Genomic DNA, 19,460 nt, shown 5'->3' on the forward strand with positions numbered 1-19,460 from the left:
GAACCTGACAGTCCAGGCCGCTGAAGAGAAGGAAGGAGAAACAAGGCTGTGAATTCTTAATTAACAGGATGTTCAGGGACACGGATGCAAGCTTTATACCACTGCTGTGGAAGGCTGCGTTTAGAATAGATACAGAAACCACTCACTGCTATCACTAACTTCAGGAGGTAAAAAAGTAGTTTCCAAAGTTCTAGTCAGTGGTGAGAAAGGAAATTATTTCCTCTGGGAACCCTGAATCTATCTCTCTGAAAGCATTTTCATACTGTTAAATGACTTGGTTAATGGTAAGGCTCAGAGGTTCCAAAATTCAGTTTCTGAAATAACTCAAAATTTACACTCAAGAAACGAAAGAAATAATCATAAGCAAAAATACTAAAGACAAACTGATTGCAACTATACTAAGTTCCCAGGGGGACCCTAACCCTAAGTCCCCTCTAATTATTTGGGGAAAGGTGAAAGTAACATTGATTCACCTTTTCTCTAAGAAATGTATAAGTGGGTAAACACTGAAACTTTACATAGGGCTAGGCACTGCATTAGGCACAAGAGCTACCAAGAAGAAAAGCTTTCCCTACAGTGAAAGAAACCATAGTCTGTCTGGAACGAATACAGAAATCCCTCTGATAAGCCACGGATAACAGCAAGCTTTCAAATAGTGACTTAAGGAGGTAACAAGCACTTTCAGTTAACACTGTTATGACTCACTCAAGATGTACACAAGCTGGAATAAGCATAAAATATAAACATTTCCCAGAACAGACAGTAAAACTGAATGGTTAAAAATATATACCAGGCTGTATTTCCACAAATAATACTATTTATAGATGCATAAATATTATTTGAGACATGTTTATAATCAGAGTTGTCTTCAAAGTTTTGATGACTTGTCAGTTGTTACAGGGATTCGCCTTGGTCAGTATAGCTCTAGTATATTAACAATAAGTGGGCATCAATATCCAGTTGGAAACCATCAGTTCAGTTCAGTCGCTCAATTATGTCCGACTCTTTGTGACCCCATGAATCGCAGCACGCCAGGCCTCCCTGTCCATCACCAACTACCAGAGTTTATTCAAACTCACGTCCATCGAGTCGGTGATGCCATCCAGCCATCTCATCCTCTGTCATCCCCTTCTCCTCCTGCCCCCAATCCCTCCCAGCATCAGGGTCTTTTCCAATGAGTCAACTCTTCACATGAAGTGGCCAAAGTATTGGAGTTTCAGCCTCAGCATCAGTCCTTCCAATGAACACCCAGGACTGGTCTCCTTTAGGATGGACTGGTTGGATCTCCTTGCAGTCCAAGGGACTCACAAGAGTCTTCTCCAGCACCACAGTTCAAAAACATCAATTCTTCAGCACTCAGCTTTCTTCACAGTCCAACTCTCACATCCATACATGACCACTGGAAAAACCATAGGCTTGACTAGACGGACCTTTGTTGGCTCTTCTTTTTAATATGCTATATAGGTTGGTCATAACTTTCCTTCCAAGGAGAAAGCATCTTTTAATTTCATGGCTGCAATCACCATCTGCAGTGATTTTGGAGCCCCAAAAAATAAAGTCTGACACTGTTTCCACTGTTTCCCCATCTATTTCCCATGAAGTGATGGGACCAGATGCCATGATCTTCGTTTTCTGAATGTTGAGCTTTAAGCCAACTTTTTCACTCTCCACTTTCACTTTCATCAAGAGGCTTTTGAGTTCCTCTTCACTGTCTGCCATAACGGTGGTGTCATCTGCATATCTGAGGTTATTGATATTTCTCCCGGCAATCTTGATTCCAGCTTGTGCTTCTTCCAGCCCAGCGTTTCTCATGATGTACTCTGCATAGAAGTTAAATAAGCAGGGTGACAATATACAGCCTTGATGTACTCCTTTTCCACTTTGGAACCAGTCTGTTGTTCCATGTCCAGTTCTAACTGTTGATTCCTGATCTGCATACAAATTTCTCAAGAGGCAGGTCAGGTGGTCTGGTATTCCCATCTCTTTCAGAATTTTCCACAGTTTATTGTGATCCACACAGTCAAAGTCTTTGGCATAGTCAATAAAGCAGAAATAGATGTTTTTCTGGAACTCTCTTGTTTTTCCGATGATCCAGTGGATGTTGGCAATTTGATCTCTGGTTCCTCTGCCTTTTCTAAAACCAGCTTGAACATCTGCAAGTTCCCGGTTCACGTACTGCTGAAGCCTGGCTTGGAGAATTTTGAGCATTACCTTACTAGAGTGTGAGATGAGTGCAATTGTGTGGTAGTTTGAGCACTCTTTGGCATGGCCTTTCTTTGGGATTGGAAGGAAAACTGACCTTTTCCAGTCCTGTGGCCACTGCTGAGTTTTCCAAATTTGCTGGCATATTGAGTGCAGCACTTTCACAGCATCATCTTTTAGGATTTGAAATAGCTCAACTGGAATTCCATCACCTCCACTAGCTTTGTTCATAGTGATGCTTTCTAAGGCCCACTTGACTTCACATTCCAGGATGTCTGGCTCTAGGTGAGTGATCACACCATCATGATTATCTTGGTCATGAAGATCTTTTTTGTACAGTTCTTCTGTGTATTCTTGCCATCTCTTCTTAATATCCTCTGCTTCTGTTAGGTCCATACCATTTCTGTCCTTTATCAAGCCCATCTTTGCATGAAATGTTCCCTTGCTATCTCTAATTTTCTTGAAGAGATCTCTAGATTTTCCCATTTTGTTGTTTTCCTCTATGTCTTTGCATTGATCACTGAGGAAGGCTTTCTTATCTCCCCTTGCTATTCTTTGGAACTCTGCATTCAAATGGGAATATCTTTCCTTTTTCTCCTTTGCTTTTCACTTCTCTTTTTTTCACAGCTATTTGTAAGGCCTCCTCAAACAGCCATTTTGCTTTTTTGCATTTTTTTTCCATGGGGATGGTCTTGATCCCTGTCTGCTGTACAATGTCATGAACCTCTGTCCATCCATAGTCCATCAGGTACTCTGTCTATCAGATCTAAAGAAACAAAAGGAAAGACACATCCCTGGTACCCAGGAATTCAGGGTCTGATGGGAGAGAGAGGCAAGTAAACTATCCATTAGAGTGTATCATATTGCTATTGCCAGCATACACATTCAGACAAACTGCTGCAGGAGTCAAAGGAAGTGACTGTTCCACCACAAGGATAAGTAACTAGGACACTGTCCATGGCTCTAAATTTAAATGCCCTGTAGATAATCACAACTGTCCAACAGAGGAATAGGTCACCTAGCTATAGAGGGATCCTTCAGACCTCAAGAAAAGTTAAAAAGACCCATGATCAAGATGTATAAAATTTCTAAGAAATGACACCAGCTAAGAGAGAGTTGGACTATAAAGAAAGCTGAGCACTGAAGAATTGATGCTTTTGAACTGTGGTGTTGGAGAAGACTCTTGAGTGTCCCTTGAACTGCAAGGAGATCCAACCAGTCCACCCTAAAGGATATCAGTCCTGAGTGTTTATTGGAAGGACTGATGTTGAAGCTGAAACTCTAATACTTTGGCCACCTGATAGGAAGAACTGACTCATTTGAAAAGACCCTGATGCTGGGAAAGATTGAAGGCAGGAGGAGAAGGGGACGACAGAGGATGAGATGGTTAGATGGCATCACCAACTCAATGAACATGAGTTTGGGTAAACTCCAGGAGTTAGTGATGGACAGGGAGGCCTGGCGTCTGCAGCCCATGGGGTCTCAAAAAGTCAGACACGACTGAGCAACTGAACTGAACTGAACTCAACCATGGCTCTACTCTTCCTCTTCAGTATATGACAGTTCCGACTCTTATGACTCAGGTGGGAACATAAACAAGATGAGTGCCTTGTTAACTACTTCTCGTTATAGGAATTAAGGCAGAGAAAATGGGAGACAGGTACCAGCAATTATTACCCCATGCATTCCAAGCCAGTGCAAGTCCAGGCATGGACAGACTTGAAGAAAGAATAAAAAGTACGCATAGTAGGTCCACAGTGTTGCTACAAATTTAAGAGAACTGAGCAAAAGAACTATAATCCAAGAGAGACTGACAGGAAACCATAACTAAACATATAAACTATGTGGACATTTTCTGATGTGGAGGAATGGCAAGGGAGACAGAGCAAAGGCCACCACATGTGAAGAATTACCGCCTTTCAAAACTACAGAAAATGTTACTTAGCAGTTTATTTTGCCTGCACTATTATCAGGACCTACTCAGACACTGAAACACTGATGCTATTTCATTCTTTCATTATCAATCCATCCTTCTTCCTAACTTTATAACAGTAAAAATTCACATCACTGAAGTGTAAGAATTTTGAGGAAATATCTATGTTTTGGCCTTTTTTTTATCTTTCCAAACTTCAAGAATGGGATTTTGATAGTAAAATACATTTAAAAAATACGTCTTTAAATTAAAGCTATTAAAATTTAGATATCTTTCATTGGGGAAAATATTTTCCTGAAAAGATTCTGGAAAGAATTAAAGAGGAAATGGAAAAGTTTATTTTAATCAAACTCATCAAAATGGCATGCAGTGATGAAGTGAAAAATATTAATAATTCTGAAAAGAGCAAGGTGAAGAAAACATTTTACTACTTAGGCAAATGTCTCTGTGAAATAGAAAATGAATCAGAGAATGTAAGATTCAACTCAAATAGATACAAAAGAAATGGAGCTTTAAAAAAGCAAAGTCACACTGGAAACAAGATGACTTTTTGTAAAACTTTTAAGCTCTAACCCTTGGCACAAACTCAAACAGGAGCCTGACTTTTGAGAGAGTATTTCTCTTGACATCTATGCCATTTTATTTTCACATCCTTTAGAGCCACCTGTTGGATCATGCACCTGTCTGCTCTAAGGTGATTTACCACAATCAAGAGTTTGCATGTGTTTTCTAGCTGCCTAAGTTGAGCATCCTCTTTTCAAAATGGTTTTGCAAAGCAAGAGTGAGAGAGAAGGTTCCTGGATAAAAGTATACTGCTTTAGTCCCCCTTAATTAAAGTTAAGATGAAAGTATGAAAGTTTGGTTTTTCTGCACCCAAGCCAACAATGATTGCTTCCCCACTTTCATCCTACAAGTTCAAAGGTAGCTTGTATAACTAGCATCATAGAGTGTTAGTAATCTGTTCTCTGAATATAAAAATTGGAATAGCCAGATAAGTGAGCAACAAACATGGCTTTTTGTTCCATCGACACATAACAGCTACAACTTGCATCTCCAAGAAATTATTTTGCAAAATGAACTTCTTATCACTCTGCAGCAAGCATGGAGTACCAACTGAGGGACCCTAACCTTTTCTTGAAAACAGTGTCCTTTCCTTTGCTTTGAAAATTAGGAAACTAAAAACAATTGCAAGTAAGATTACAAATGGTGTGTAGTTTCTTCATATCCTTATGGGCACAAATGGAGGCCTATTTGTCCTTTTCTATCTCTTTTTCTCCCTCATCCTGCTTCTTAAAATCATTGTTAGCCTTTGTTAAGAGTGTACCTCTGGTAAGCTATAAAATAGTGATGCTACTCATGATTATTTTAAAATACTTTTTGCAATCAAAATATAATTGGGATGTCAATGTCTACTTTTTAAAAAAGTTTTAAATTCTTTCAATATTCTTTCTGAAAAAACACTCCTAGGTTATAAACAGTCAAGATGAAGCAGGCCAACAAGCAGCCCCTGGGGGTATCCGAGTTCCAAAATGTGGCTTTTGTGGATTTAGAGAAGGGATTAACAAACTTTTTCTGTAAAGGGCTGCTGCTAAGTCACTTCAGTCATGTCTGACTCTGTGTGACCCCAGAGATGGCAGCCCACCAGGCTCCCCCGTCCCTGGGATTCTCCAGGCAAGAACACTGGAGTGGGTTGCCATTTCCTTCTCCAATGCGTGAAAGTGAAACGTGAAAGTGAAGTCACTCAGTCGTGTCCGACCCTCAGCGACCCCATGGACTGCAGCCTTCCAGGCTCCTCTGTCCATGGGATTTTCCAGGCAAGAGTACTAGATAGTAGATATTTTAGACTTTTGTGGGCCATGTGATTTCTCTTGCAACTCCTCAACTCTGCCACTGTAGGATCAAAGCAGGATCAAAGTAGCCACAGATAATACATAAACAAAGAGAGAACTTATGTTCCAGTAAAGCTTTATTCACAAAAGTAGATGGCAGGACCTGTGTAGCTTATGGATCCTAGTTTGCCAATCTCTGGTTTAGAGGCAGAAAGACATTTGACAGAAACTGGACATTGGTGTCACTTTATTAAGCAAGAATGAGAATGATCCCTGGCCCAGGTGAAAATAACAAAGGGCAAAAAGTGGCACATAGAGTTGTTGAGCTGCAACTAATATCTAAGTGCTGCTGCTGCTGCTGCTGCTAAGTGGCTTCAGTTGTGTCCGACTCTGTGCGACCCCATAGACGGCAGCCTACCAGGCTTCCCCGTCCCTGGGATTCTCCAGGCAAGAACACTGGAGTGGGCTGCCATTTCCTTCTCCAGTGCATGAAAGTAAAAAGTGAAAGTGAAGTCGCTCAGTCGTGTCCGACTCTTCGCGACCCCATGGACTGCAGCCCATCAGGCTCCTCCATTCATGGGATTTTCCAGGCAAGAGTGCTGGAGTGGGGTGCCATCGCCTTCTCCATCTAAGTGCTAGCCTTGGCATATTCCTTAGATTTTAGTTGGTATTATCCATCTAAGCAAAAACTAAATGATTTATTTAAGATCAAAGTAAGTTTTATCTACGAAGAACCATCACCACAACAAATAGTCCATGGCTGGGTATTTGTAAATAATGTCATGTACCTTAAAATTTGGAGAGGGAGGAGAAACTAGGAGGAGACTAACAACTGCATTAGTTAATAATTCTGAGAACCTAATTTTCAGTTATAAGAAGATAGCCAATATTTTAGCATGAACTATTCAGTATAGTCTCACTAGACTAACATTAAACACACACACACCTCTTTTTTACACAATCCTAGTTATGATAATGCTGCTGTGATAATAATAATGATGACAATGATACTAGTTATCAGTAACACTACTGGACTACTGTATGCTTGGAATTATGATAGACTGCTTTACAAAATTGTTTCTAATCCTCAATGACCCTATAAAATGGGTATTATTACCCCATCTTCCACAGATGAGAAAAAGTGTATACTTATTAAGTGGCCACAGCTGAGATTATTCTGCCACCCGAATATAGAATCTTTCCACACATGACAGAGCGAAATTTTCTAGCTCTCCAACTTAGACAATAAAAGTTAATTCAGTTATATAAAATTAGATTTACATTTCCAGATTTTTGACCTAATTTACCTGCTTGAGTGACAGCCCAGAGGACCAGCATGTGACGTGCACTCACTCTTCAAGACCAAAGCTTTGTAGCAGAACATCAGTTTGGGGCATGATGGGGAGTGAGTCATGTAATAATAACCAACCAACATTCTTCACCTACTGACTGAGGCAAAGGAGCCGACCCTCTAGCTAAGCCTGAGAAAGGAATATCAGGTTACTGAAAATTCCTAATGAGACTTGCAAGCAGTATGGCAGAATTGGAAACCACCACTCCCACTCATATCTGCCCTCAGCAACAACAATTTAGCAGCCACTCACAATCAAAAGTACCTTTGTGGGATTTGTAAGATCCAGGTAGAAAACTGTAAAACCCTGGTGGACTAAAGGAACTGAGGAAGGCCACTTTGAGAAGGCAAGTCAGTACCCAGATGACAGACTCACTGACCATGATGCAGGCTGCAGACTCACAAAGAGTTTCAAACCCCACCTGTTGACTCAGCTACAGCCCTCTTTGGTCTTGGTTCTGCCACCAACACCATCTGCCAAGAAATATAAAGAGTCACACCTGCCTACCTTCCAACTAGAAGGCTCACCTCATTCCCAGATATGAACCCAGAGACAGCCTGTGACCTGTCTCTAGCCCGTCTCAGCTGCTGGTCCTGCCTGCCCAGGACAGACTGAGAGACACACATGTCCATACCCCTGAGGCAGGTCCTCTGACATTGGCCCAACTGCAGGTCTTATGCAAGCCCCATAACCTGGCTCCAGCCCCTTGAATCTGCATCAGAAAGCAGTTCTGCCCATCCAGGGACCTAGCCGTAGACACATCTATCTATCTGTGCCCTGCTGACCTCTGTGTGACAACACATCCTAAAGCAACCCTGTGATTCAGCTCTAGCTCTGTAGATCCACAATGTACAAGCAGTCCTGCCCATCCAGGGAGTCAGGGGGATAAACACTCCTCTGTACCCCCAAAGGGAGACCCACTGACTTTAATCCAACTGCAGATCATGAGGGAGCCCTGTGGCCAGGATCCAGACCCGCTCAGTCATGAGCAGCCAGGAGCAGTCCTGTTTATCCACAAATTCGACAGAAGGCACACCTGTCTGTGCCCCTGACCACAGGCCTGTAGATCTGTTCTAGCCATGGACCCTGAAACAGTCCTGTGACTCAGTTCTAAGCCCTCTCGATTGCAGCTGGGTCCAATCATGCCTACCCAGGGGACCACCCAGTATCATCTCAGGAGCCTTCCCAGGGACCCAGTGGGAGCCATACCCACCTACACATCTGGTAACAGGCCTGCCATCTGCAGATGCTGAGTAGACATTTAAGCCTTCTCGAGCCCCACAGACCAAGGTGCTGGAGGCAGTCCCATCTACCCATAGATCAGATAGAAACCACATTCACCTGAGCCCCTAGTACCAGAACTACCAACTGTAGTTGGTAGAAGACCTCACTGTAGACCAAGTAGCAGACACTGGACCTGGCTCCAGGCTCACTCAACTGCAGCCATGAAGGTAATGCCATCAGTCTGAGACACAAGAGAGGTCTTTACATACCAAAAGCACCCTGTAAAGACTGAAAGAGGTGTTTGATCCTTCAGATGCAGGGACAGAATTGCAAGACTGTGCAGATCATGAAGAATCAGCAAACATGACATCATCAAAGGAAACTAACAAAGATTCAATAGCCAATGCTGAAGAAATAAAGACCCAGAAAAGAATTCAAATGAGCATCTTACATAAGTTCAATGAGGTGAAAGAGAAGACATATAAACAGCTAAACAATATTAAGGAACAATGGATGAACAAAATGAGAAGCTTAATAAAGAAATGGAAAACATTAAAAAGAGGCAAACAAATTCTGGAGCTGAAGAATACAATAACAGTAATAAAAAAATTCAATAGAAACCTTCAACAACATACTCGATCATGCAGAAGAAAGAATAAGCAAACTCAGAGGCAGGTCATTTGAAATTAGCCAGGTAGGGGAATGAAAAGTACCAAGAGTACACAATGGGGAAGGATAATCTCTTCAATAAACTGAATATCCAAGTACAAAAGAATGAAATTATATCCTTATCTTACATTATATTTAAATTCACCCAAAATGGATTAAAGATGTAAACAAAAGACCTGAAGCTATCATAAAGAGGAGACATTAAAACAGATACTACAATAACACAAAGGATCATAACAGATTACTATCAAAATTATACAAACAAATTGGATAACCTAGAAAAAATGAATAAACCTAGAAACATAGAACTAACCAGGGCCTGATCATGAAGAAACAGGAAGTCTGAATAGACCAATCAAGAGTAAGGAGATGGAAGCAGAAATCAAAATCCTCCCAACAAAGAAAATGCACGACCAGATGGCCTCATGAATGAATTCTACAAAATATTTAAAGAATTAAAATTGATCCTTCTCAAGTTATTTCAAAAAATTAAAATGAGGAAACTTTTCCAAACTCATTTTATGAGAACAGCTTTGCCCTTGCACTGAATCCAGACGAGGATACCACAAGAGAAGAAAATCACAGACCTGATGAACATAAAGTCCTGATGAACATAAATGCAAATTTCCTCAACAAAATCCAGTAAACCAAATTCAACAGCACATCAAAAGGATCAAACACTATGATCAAGCAACATTTACTCCTGGGATGCAAGGATGCCTCAATATACGTAAATCAATAAAACTCTTAGAAGGAAACATAGAGAAAAATCTCCTTGATGTGGGTTTTGGTAGTAATTTTTTAGATAGTACATCAATGCAAATTTCCTCAACAAAATCCAGTAAACCAAATTCAACAGCACATCAAAAGGATCAAACACTATGATCAAGCAACATTTACTCCTGGGATGCAAGGATGCCTCAATATATGTAAATCAATAAAACTCTTAGAAGGAAACATAGAGAAAAAGCTCCTTGATGTGGGTTTTGGTAGTAATTTTGTAGATACTACATCAAAAGCACAGGGAACAAAAGCAAAAATTAAAAGTGAGATTATATCAAACTAAAAATCTCTGTACAGCAAAGGAAACTATCAACCAAATATAAAGACAACCTATGGAATCAGGGAAAATATTTGTAAACCTTATCTAATAAGTGGTTATATATATTCAAAATATATAAGAAACTCATACTAGATGGAACTGAAATTCTGACATATTGCTAATTAGACTGTAAAATGGTACAACCACTTAGGAAAGCATTTAGACAGTTTCTTATAAAATTATTTTGGAATTTATAATATTATAGGAATTTCTCTTGTTACTAAATATACCCAACCTCAGAAATATTGTGGCCCTCTCGTTTAGTGTTACATAAAGCTGCCTCAATACTCATCCTCAATTCTTCTGTGCTACTTTTAGTTGTCAGCAAGTATCATGATTATACTTCATACTTTTTTTGAAGAAACTAAACTGTAACACATATGGAAGTAATTGGTATAATTCACCTTAAAAAGAATATTAAAAATCTGATGTACATCCACCCCATCACCCATCCCTGAGCGCTCTACTATAGGAATCCCAAACTCATAAAAAATCCAGAAAGGCAATGTAATATATAAAGATACCCAGTATTAGACATCAGGGAGTGACTGGAGACATTATCAAGGGAATTTGTCAAACAATTTAAAAATTGTTAACGTTATACTATCTAAAATAATCAAGCATTTTCCAAAAAACCTGACTTTCAGATGCTTAATCCACAGAAAATATACCTAAACTAATTTTTAAAATTCCCTTTAGGTTTCATTAAATTATGAATTTATAACTTATTAATGAAGCCCTCACAGAAAAATTTGGAGATTTAATGAAGATAGTAGGAGAAGGACATTAAGAAAGGTGACACTAGGGAGGAAAAAGCTTGAGTCCACCTAAATGTGAGTCTTCATTAAGGTGAAGTGAAGAATACAAGTGAGTCAAAATGTAAAGGCAAAATTTTTGAAAGAGACATTTCTGTCTTGATTCTGAACTTGGTCTAAATGATTTGGACTGTCCATCTCTCCCATCTCATGGCTCTTTTATTTCATTTTAGGGAGTTTCCATATAAAAAAAAAAAACAAAACAGTAAGTCATCTTTCCAAGTATACCATGAGCTTGAACTTCAATTTCCCACTAATCTCTTTCCTGCTGATGATAATGGTCATATCACAAAATCCTGTTTCATCCACAACAGGGGGGCTTAAAGTGGCATCATGTTGTCTTCAGAAACTGCAGTGCATTTGTGAGATTAACTAACATAAAAAAATCAAGTTAAAATCCAAGGATACGTAAAAAACAGGTAGGCACTCTGGAAGAAAAAAACTAATTCATTAATAACTGAGAACAAAATACTGCAGATAAAATAGAAATCTTTGGTGCCTACCTCAGGTTAAATAACAAAAAAGCCACATTTGTGTCTGCCTCTACATGATCCATTTTTGTATTTAAATCTTACTTATTTTACACTATGGATATTTTAGGAACACAATTACAGAGCCATTTGGTAAACACATAGACCATAGACATTGTACAGAAATGATATCAAACTGCGGCTTCTGAGGCTCAGTAGCTTCTGCCACTGAGAAACCAGAAATAACCACAGGCAGCTCTGCTTAGCTGCAGCAAAGATTCTAAGCTCTGGCATCCCAGAAATGACTTGGGAGAACTAAAATCAGACTTTCCAATTTACAAGATGCAGGAGCTACCAGGAAATCTTGTCACATTTTAGGCTGGAGACTAAGGAAGCACAGAGCCCATAGGAATTAGAGAATAATCGAGGTGCCTTATCAGATCCTAGCTCAGAAATATTAGTGGGACCTGAAGGATGAAAGCCAAATCCTGCTAAGACCAAAAGGAGCACTGAATTTTGAGTAAGGTTTTGCTTGTACAATCTACGCTGCTGGCACTTTTGCAGAATGAACCAGAAGATAAGAGTCCAGTTAAGGGAGGGAGAGAGGATGGGAGTGTGTGAGAAGAAATAAGGTATAGGCTCCAGGTCAGAGTAAGGGCTGTGGATTCAAAGTTTATAACTGTGTTTGTTGAGCATCTATTATCTCATTAAATCTTTATAATAAATGCTATGGAAAAAAACCCCACTATTTATTATTCCTGTTATCTAAGAAACCAAGCTCCCATCATGCTTGGATCTGGAAACCCTGGTTGTTGTTCTTGTTTGTTCAAAGGCTGGCAGGGAAACCTGGGCTAGAACCCATACAACTCACACAAAGAAACAAAGCTGGTGAGTTCTTCTACAACATAAACGAAGAAATTCCACTTCCTACACCAAATCTATTATATAAATTAAATAAAAATATAATGTTTCCAGGTACTTACCCCAGAGTAAGAGTCTCATAGGAACAGTCTTTTTTTTAACTATTGTAAAATGTAGCTTCTTTTCTCCTTCAGTTCAGTTCAGTCGCTCAGTCATGTCCAACTCTTTGTGACCCCATGAATCACAGCATGCCAGGCCTCCCTGTCCATCACCAACTCCCGGAGTTCACTCAGACTCACGTCCATCGAGTCAGTGATGCCATCCAGACATCTCATCCTCTGTCGTCCCCTTCTCCTGCCCCCAATCCCTCCCAGCATCAGGGTATTTTCCAATGAGTCAACTCTCCACATGAGGTGGCCAAAGTATTGGAGTTTCAGCCTCAGCATCAGTCCTTCCAATGAACATCCAGGACTGGGCTCCTTTAGGATGGACTGGTTGGATTTCCTTGAAGTCCAAGGGACTCTCAAGAGTCTTCTCCAAAATCCCAGTTCAAAAGCATCAATTCTTCAGCACTCAGCTTTCTTCACAGTCCAACTCTCACATCCATACATGACCACTGGAAAAACCATAGCCTTGACTAGACGGACCTTTGCTGGCAAAGTAATGTCTCTGCTTTTGAATATGCTATCTAGGTTGGTCATAACTTTCCTTCCAAGGAGTAAGCTGAATCAAGTTTTCTGTTTCTTAAGTTCTGTTTCCCCACCACTTTACATATAAGAAGATTATGGCTTAGAGAGGGTACATCTACACAAGTTCACATAGATCTAAATTGCCAGGTCAGAACCTGAAGCAAGGTCTATCTGATTCCCAGTCCTCTGCTCTGACCTTCCATATTATTCTATATCTTAGCTAGTAGAACAGCTAAGGCAATGGGAAGTTCAATGTAAAATAAGAAGTGCCAAGGGGGGAGCAGTCTGTATATATTTATTCATGGGAGATGACTTTTTAGACTCAAAGCTTTGTGTGGTTGCCAGTATGGATGGGGGTGGGGGTGGGGCATGGTTGTATTGGGAGTTTGGAACTAGAAGATGCAAACTATTACATATGGAATAGATAAACAACAGGGTCCTACTATAGAGCACAGGGAACTATAGTCAATAGCCTGTAATAAATTATAATGGAAAAGAATAGGAAAAAGATAGATACATAAAACTGAGTCACTTTGCTATACACCTGAAATTAACACAACATTGTAAACCAACTATGCTTCAATTTAAAAAGAAAAAATGCTGCGGTAAACAAAGGAGGATAAACAGGATCTGTTTCTGACCCTATTTTTGTACCCAAAATGTGCCTTATATATTTAAGCAGCTGTGCAAAAACACCAAAGACACGAGAAAGTTGTGTCCCTATGTTCAATCTGAAAAGGCCAATTCCTTAGTAAAATAGTCAGGGCACATCAAGCACCAAGATATCAGAAATGAACCAAGGATGACTCTATTGGTGACCACTAGAGGGGCCTGGTGGGCTGCAGTCCATGGGGTCGCTAGGAGTCAGACACGACTGAGCGACTTCACTTTCACTTTTCACTTCCATGCATTGGAGAAGGAAATGGCAACCCACTCCAGTGTTCTTGCCTGGAGAATCCCAGGGACGGGGGAGCCTGGTGGGCTGCTGTCTATGGGGTCACACAGAGTCGGACACGACTGAAGCGACTTAGCAGCAGCAGCAGCAGCAGAGATAGCACTGTGTGATGGTTGTGAAGACAAGTTTCAAACTACCTGAAGGAGAATTCCTGATCCACCTCTTTATACTTGTGTGTCATTGACCAAATTGCCTAAGTTCTTCAACCTCAGTTTCCTCATTTATAAGTACAGTATCTATTTCACAGGTTTATGCTGAGGATGAAATAAGTTCATATATATAATATAAAATTACATAAAGTATGCTCACAACTCAGCATCAGTTCAGTTCAGTTGCTCATTCATGTCCAACTCTTTGCGACCCCATAGACTGCAGCACACCAGGCCTCCCTGTCCAACACCAACTTCTGGAGTTTACTCAAATTCATGTCCATTGAGTCAGTGATGCCATCCAACTATCTCATCCTCTGTGTCCCATTCTCCTCCCACCTTCAATCTTTCCCAGCATCAGTGTCTTTTCAAATGAGTCAACTCTTCACATCAAGTGGCCAAAGTATTGGAGTTTCAGCTTCAGCATCAGTCCTTCTAACAAATATTCAGGACTGATTTCCTTTAGGATGGACTGGTTGGATCTCCTTGCAGTCCAAGGGACTCTCAAGAGTCTTCTCCAACACCACAGTTCAAAAGCATCAATTCTTCAGTGCTCAGCTTTCTTTATAGTCCAACTCTCACAGCCATACATGACTACTGGAAAAACCATAGCTTTGACTAGACTGACCATTTTTGGTAAAGTAATGTCTCTGCTTTTTAATATGCTAAGTTGGTCATGGCTTTTCTTCCAAGGAGCCAGTGTCTTTTAATTTCATGGCTGCAGTCACCATCTGCAGTGACTTTGGAGCCCCCAAAAATAGTCTGTCATTGTTTCCACTGTTTCCCCATCTATTTGCCATGAAGTGATGGGACCAAATGCCATGATCTTAGTTTTCTGAATGTTGAGCTTTAAGCCAACTTTTCACTCTCCTCTTTCAGTTTCATCAAGAGGCTCTTTAGTTCTTCTTTGCTTTCTGCCATAAGTGTGGTGTCATTTGCTTACCTGAGGTTATTGATATTTCTCCTGGCAATCTTGATTCCAGCTTGTACTTCATCCAGTCCAGCTTTTCTCATGATGAAACACATTCAGTAAGTAACTTTATCTTCAACGGGTAATGGAGATGAGAAGCAAAAGGCATCTTCCCTCCACCATCTGCTCTTATCATCTTAGGTTGGCAAGTTTGAGACCCTTAAAGCACAGTGAATGACCAAATGCAGTTAACAAAGACAGATTGTTTTCAAAAACACACAAGCTACTTTTCCATATGGGTTAAGTACACAAAGACTGCTGCCCACGCTGGACTCCTTTATTAAAAGTCTAGCAGACCTGACAGGTGATCTGCATATTTCAATGGAAGAATCCAGCCAGTTGCCAGAGGAATGTATTATTGGCAAGGATTAGGGTCAGATTGTGGCTTGGTGTACACATTGGTGCTTACATTGGTCATGTGGAATGCTTGGGTTAGGGGCAGCAAGATTTGTCCAAGTAGACTGACTGCCATGAGCTGCTGAGAGTCAGGAAGTCTGGTTTAGGATTTTCTTAATTCAGTGAAGATTTGTTCCTTGCCAACCAAGTATTTATCTGTTCTTTAGGGTACCATACTTTAGACAAGATTTCTCTAAGAGAATCTTAGAGAATCATCCCTTACTCTCTAGAGAATCATCCCTTACTAACTCTGTCTGGCTCCAACAATGATCCAATCTCAATAAGTAAATAAATAAAAGGAGAGAAGGAGGAGCCAAGATGGCGGAGGAGTAGGACAGGGAGAAAATTGAAAAAAAAAAATTGAAAAAAAAAAAAAAATATATGTGGATATCCTAAAAAAAAAAAAAGAAACATGTAAAATATCATGTAAGAAATGAGATGCCAGTCCAGGTTCGATGCACGATACTGGATGCTTGGGGCTAGTGCACTGGGACGACCCAGAGGGATGGTATGGGGAGGGAGGAGGGAGGAGGGTCTAGGATGGGGAACACATGTATACCTGTGGCGGATTCATTTTGATATTTGGCAAAACTAATACAATTATATAAAGTTTAAAAATAAAATTAAAATTTAAAAAAAAAACCTAAAAAAAAATAAAATAAAAGGAGCATAACCCCTGCTCTACTAGTCCTTTAGTTCATGGTTAGGCATGTAACCCAAATTGCTCCATCAAAATGAATGCCAGTATTTGATGGGAGTTCCCAGAGAAAGTTTTCACTTCTACTGTGTTTACCTAGGATGATGTAGACTTAGATCCTCTGGGTGACGTTCTCTTTCACGTAGAGATGAAGAATGAAGGCTACAGAACAGAAGATAAGAAGGAAAGAGGAGGATGAAGTCCTAATGACACTGTTTGATCCCCTGACCAAACCACACTTAAAATGAAACTATTCTCTGGATTTTCAAGCTCTGTGAGCTAATAAATTTCTCTTATTTTTTAAGCCAGTTAGGATTGATTTTCTGTCATGTGCAAAAGAATCTTAACTGATATACCTAGGGAACTGAGAAAGACTAAATCTGCTGCTTGAAAGCATCATTTCTATAGCAGGCAAAAACTGAAATAGTCAAATCTGACAGATTCATAACAAGCTTAATGACTCTCTCCAATGTCTTTGATTGGCTTTGTGTATCCTTACTCATGTTCTTGATTAGCCTACATCTGATTTTGGTAGTGTCTTTTTTTCCAAATATTCCAAAATAATCTTTCCAACAGAAGGAATAAAATATCTTTAGTTTTACACATGTGGATGCCATATCTCCATTTGCTTTTAAGTATGTCTATAAGCCTCACAGGTCAAAACTGTTGTTTTATGACAAGTCTTAAGCAAAAACAAAATCAAAAAACCCATAAATATCTAATCTGGAATACTAACCAGATTGAAAATAAACACAACAATTTTATGGCCAAGAATTAAATAGTGAAAGTTCTTTCTGACTTTTCTTTAGGCTCCAATATATTTTGATAAACAAACAAATGTGGGGATCTAGTTTTAAGTATGCCACTTAGGCTAACCTGTCAAAGGTATGCTGCAACACAGATGCAGCAGTGTGAATACAAGGAGGATGTAGAAACCACACAGAAGGTTTAAAGGGGGAAGATGAACATAAAGAAGCATTAAATATGATAAAAGAGTAACCACAAGTTACAAGGAAAATGCTCTGTGGCACCCTGGGGCAGCGGGAGAGTGCCAAGGAAGCCCAAACTTGGAAGGCATTCAGACTTGGAGAAGGTGTGGTTTGGCCACTGGATAATAAAGAATTTCACTGGTTCCATCAGGCCTGGGCTGGTCTGGAGTTGCTGGGCAAGAAACAGGCAACTTCCATAATACAGGTGGGGGAGCAGGTGAATAGCAACCAGTGACATGGGAGTCTGAGTTGCTGGTGGGAGGAAGAGGCCTTCAGAGATACAGGCACATGGTAGCTCTGGCTTCCATGCCAAGATCACTATGGGAAGCTGGTGGCCCCGCCAAGGCTGTAAGAACCGTGTTTTGGGCCTATGGCTGGGTCAAGAGGCACCCAGTGTTCGGATACCCATACCACCAAGCCCCACTGCCACACAAGAAACTGTAAGATAGCTCCTTCCTCCAGCAATGTCTGCCCAGTGTTCTTTCCTGGGTGGGAGTTTAACATTATACTCACTTTAAAGGAGATATAGGGAAGGAATTTCCTTAATACAAGGATATATTGAAAGGTGCATGAAGAGCTGAGAGTCAATAAATTAATAACTGATAGTCAAAAGCTAAGTCAACTCTTCTCTAGCCTGTGAATCCTTCTTTTTCTATTTTTCTTGCACTCTTCATTTTTCACATTCTTTCAAAAAGCAATATTTACTGAATATCTACTATTAATCAAGAAAAGATGAAAAAATACAATCAGTATCCTCAAGGGACAATAGAGGATGCAAAACAAGGAAACGAATGATTGAAATGTAATGTGATGAGCTTGTAACAGAGGTCTGTTCGCCAAATTAAGCTCTGCCCAAGGATCTCAAGGAAGGCTTCTAGCAGGCAGATTAACTGTACTATGCTGTAGCATAGCAGTATTGTGAGGCTTATAGCAAGTAACTTATTGCTAAGAATGATCAAAGTATTGTTTGGAATGATTTGGGTTTTTTTTTAATTTCAGTGAAGTGATGTTCCCTATAATAACGTCACTTCCATTTTCTTGAACACTGATAGGCTTTCTCAAGAAGATGGAAACTTCAGAAACTATACATAACTCAAGTCTATGTGATTTATGCTGCTGTGCACAATCTTGATGTGTCCATAGGAATATGTTATACTCACAAGACCATTTCCCCGACAGGCTACAGTCCATGGGGTTGCAAAGAGTCAGACACAACTGAGCAACTAACACATATAACACACAAATAGTATATGAAGCTTTCAGTTGACCTCAGACTTCTATGATCCTAAAATTTCTAATTCACTGCAATTTAAAAATACCAAAATATAATCTCTCCCAGTGAAAAGAGGTAGTCCTAAATTTAACAAAATCTAAAAAAGTAGTCAGTTGTCCTTCTCAGTCTGGAATTTAGACAAGAGATATGAATGGGAGAATATTAGTTTGAAAGGCTGTATATTGGCTTTTGTTGAAGTCACGGGGTTGCTTAGAGAGGAGCTCTATGGAGAGACTAAAATGACTGTCTCAGGTTGGGTTTCCTAGGAATAGTCCAAGATAGGAATTCTTGTTTGAAGTATTTACTGAAGAGTATTCTCAGGAAAGGCGGAGTAGAATAAGCAGGCTGTGCAGGAGGGAAAAATCTAAGGAAGATATAGTCTCAATGGAGCCAAGCTTCATCTTAATCCCACAGTAAAGTCTCAACCACCAAATAATTACAGAGTTGGCCCCATTTTGAGGCAGGAGTCAGTTTTTTGGAGTCCTTCTCCTATCAGAGATGTTAGGTACAGGCTACTCTGGGAAGGGAGCAAATCATGACTTCCAGGACAGGTAACTCTATGCAGACGAGTCTTCAGAGAAGAGGGTCAACTGTGAGCCATTAGTAGCCAACACAAACAACAGCTGAGGAACTGGGTGACCTGCAGGTGAAAGGGATTTGAGTAGAGCAGCAACTATGTCCAACATAAAGATCAAGAAGTGAACCCTAAGAAACCAAAATAGAGGAAGAAACCCTTGAGGGAAACCAAGGAGAATTCTAAGATGAAAATAATCCAAAGAGAATGGTTATATGATCAACAAGGTCCTAGTGTATCTCACAGGGAACTCTAGTCAATATCCTGGGTGGGGGGTGGGGAGGGGGAAACAGAGAACGGCAACAGCAGCC

General features: G+C 40.2%; 1 long non-coding RNA gene across 1 annotated transcript in view; it reads right to left on the reverse strand.

Annotated features, from left to right (window-relative positions):
- Positions 1-14,814: 14,814 nt before the first annotated feature.
- LOC139178235 (uncharacterized) overlaps positions 14,815-19,460 on the reverse strand; it is a 458,013-nt gene continuing 453,367 nt past the window's right edge. The window contains exons 4-5 of the long non-coding RNA XR_011562681.1: positions 16,410-16,475; positions 14,815-15,379 (exon numbers count right to left, since the gene is read on the reverse strand). This is a non-coding gene — a long non-coding RNA (uncharacterized lncRNA). The remainder of the gene's footprint in view (positions 15,380-16,409; positions 16,476-19,460) is intronic.

This window comes from Bos indicus, chromosome 21 (assembly GCF_029378745.1).
Source record: "Bos indicus isolate NIAB-ARS_2022 breed Sahiwal x Tharparkar chromosome 21, NIAB-ARS_B.indTharparkar_mat_pri_1.0, whole genome shotgun sequence".
Classification (NCBI taxonomy): Eukaryota; Metazoa; Chordata; class Mammalia; order Artiodactyla; family Bovidae; genus Bos; species Bos indicus.